Raw genomic sequence first — 3,195 nt, forward strand, 5'->3', positions numbered from 1 at the left:
CTGGGTATAAAGGAGGCTGTGTCCCAGTCATTCAATTTTTTATTTGTTTTCTATTGGATATTTTTAGAAATTGCTTCATACTGAAGTTCACATTGAGACACTTCAGTGTTTAAAATTTAGAATTTTGTAATGCCTCATGTTGTCAATAAGTAACTTAAGAGGTTCACTGCACCTTAATAAAGCAGAGTTTGTTACCCTTCCTGAAAACAACTTTATAATTATAACTTCATAAACATTATTTCCAACTTTATTATTCAAAATATTAACCATGTTCTCTTCCACAGATTACTACTTTCATTATAATGAAAATATAAAAAACAGTTAATAGTAAAACAAATCAAAAGGATTCTTTATGATAATACACAAAAGTATTTAGAATGTTATATATTAGTATTAACTCATATACTAAATGTATTATATAATTTAAAACAGTTAAACTTAAAAGTGTAGATGACTTCTTTGAAAATGGTTATCCAAAGAATATTAATTAATAGTTACAATTACATTAAAAAATATAGATGTACAAGATTTCATTTTTATTTCCAGCAGCCTTTGCTTTTGTTATTGTCATTGCTATTAATAATTATATTAATATATATATATAATTAATATAATAAAACAATAGTAATAATAATAAGAAGAAGAATAGTTATAATAATTGACCATGTGTACAGATCAATTTCATGTTGTTTCAGATTCTTAATGTTATACTAAAGTTTAAATAAAACTCAGCCCAATGAAAAGATAAGCAAAATCCTTTTGTCTTTGTTTTCTCATGGCAAACATTTGGCAACCTGTCAGACAACAGTGGTGATGTTATCTGTTTCTGGGTTTGGTTTTACGCAATGTGAGGCAAGGTCCACCATACAGAAAATTATGATGGGGTGTAGAAACAGGCTTTGCTTGGACAAGGATCTGCTCTGGGCTTAACACAGCTACAGTGTCCTTTCAATCTGATGCAATAGGAACAGAAAATAGTTTGAGACGAGATAATGTGTCTTCCTTAAATAATTATAAAAAATATCATACTCTTAACAGAATTGCAAAAAAGTGAAGCAAAAACATAAGGGTCACGTTCATTCACACCCCTGTAATTATTTTATATAAACTCTTTTGACAATTATGCTGAAAAGATTCCTCCTGCAGTCTTTGATATGAGGGTCTGTCACTTCTGAAAGGGGATTTGATATCAGTTAAGAACATTTAGATTGTATACTTTTATTGACTTTTTTGTTGATTAGGATATTTTGCTTTCCATCATTGTCATCCTGGATTTTCCTTCAGTAACACCGTAAAATATATGAAACACTGGATCATAGTTTTTATAACATTAATTTAATATTTTTGTAATACTGATATTTAGTATTTGGTTTCATGCTGAATACTGAAGAACATGTTTAAAAAGCTCATGTTTCATTTAATATGATTCACATGGTTAGAATTGTGATATGAAAATTTGTGTTTGACAACATTAAATTACTTTTATATCAATCCCTGGGAAGGGGATTCTTTCTTACATCTCTGCAATGAATGTCACTGTAGCAAGATACCAGCCAGTGTCTATAACAGCTCTTAACTCAATCTACTATACAACACCAACTTACTAAGTAGTGCATTAAAGGGACTTGTAAAAAACTGAGAACAACCTTACACTAATTGTTCACAGTGCCATGTTGTTGAAGCCAAAGCCCTAACGTCTTTCAAGAAACTGGTCAAATACTTGGATCAAATGTTATATCTGACGCAAACCCAACACAGTGCATCACCCAGTCATCACCATCCCTACTATAAAACATGTTGGTAGCAGCACAGCACTATGTTAATGTAATGCTTATCATCAACAGGCATGAAGAGGCTTTTCAAGATTAGGTACATAGATAGAGCAAAGTACTGGCAATTCATAGAGGAAAACATACTTCAGTCTTGTAAAAATGTAAAATTGTGATATAAACTCACATTTCAGAAAGAAGATACACTGGAGTAGAAATAATGAAGTGAATGTCCTTGAGTAAGTCACTCAAAGCCCTAAATCCAACTGCTAATCTGTGGAAAAAATTGAACTTGAACTTCAGATGGAGCCATTCAAAATTCACGGTACAAACCCGCGGTACGGGAAACATAAACATTTTAAGCATGAAAGTTTTATGAAACGGTACCCAAATATGTGATTGCAGTATAGAATTAATTTTAATTAAAAAAATTATTTAACATGAAAATTAAGCTGTTTACATCTTCCGCCTGAGAACATAGTCACCCGTTGCTACCCAACGCAGAAACACAGCCACTAACTAGCAAAGAGAGGACATTAGCTAGCCAATATGATAAAGAAATAAATGATTATTTTGTTTATTTCTTTTGCACATTTATTTGAACATTTCCATCGATTGTACAAGCACTTGGAAACGCCCGTTTTCCATGTAAATAGTTCCCTGGTTCCGCACCCCGCACCAAACAAATTTATATGTCTAAATATCACATCATGATCGAATTTAAGTCATTTTAATAACAATGAATAGTTACCTATGCATTACAATATAAACATTTATATTGATTTAAATCATGTTGTAATCGCCTTTATTTAAAACCCATAAATAAAGCTGATACTGTTTAGACTTTTAATTATTTAAAACTGTATTAAAGCAGAACAATGCACAATGCAACGTAAATCACTATCTTTGTCTTCTGCGTAATAATGTTCACCTATCTGTCCAGCAAATTAACAATAATAATAATAATAACGAACTTTATTGTATATGGCGCCTTTAAAGGTGGCTCCTCAAAGCGCTTTACAGGATAAAAACAATAACAACAATAGTGTTAAGCTGAGCAAATGATTTTTTTTATATAGAAATACAAAATAAGATATATGATGTAATCCGGCTCAGACATTAACGAAGCACCGATGCACTGCAAGTACAACCCCCCCTCTCTGCGGGAGTGCTGGCTGTGACGAATTAAACCGGTTTCACAGGTATTTTCAAAGTAGAAGGGGGCAAGATTCCAGCGAAAGACACCCCCCCCCCTCCAAAACCCAGTAAGTACAGTACTTACTAGATAAGAAAGCTAGGCGCCTCAATGAAATCGCTTTAACATGCTAATGCGTTGGTGTAACAGTCCAGGCGTGGCAAGCTTCTAATGTCAACCCGACTACGGCGAAAGGAACCCTTCTTTCATTGGAAGACAATGAACATATTC

Source organism: Lepisosteus oculatus, chromosome 16 (genome assembly GCF_040954835.1).
Source record: "Lepisosteus oculatus isolate fLepOcu1 chromosome 16, fLepOcu1.hap2, whole genome shotgun sequence".
In the NCBI taxonomy this organism is placed as follows: domain Eukaryota; kingdom Metazoa; phylum Chordata; class Actinopteri; order Semionotiformes; family Lepisosteidae; genus Lepisosteus; species Lepisosteus oculatus.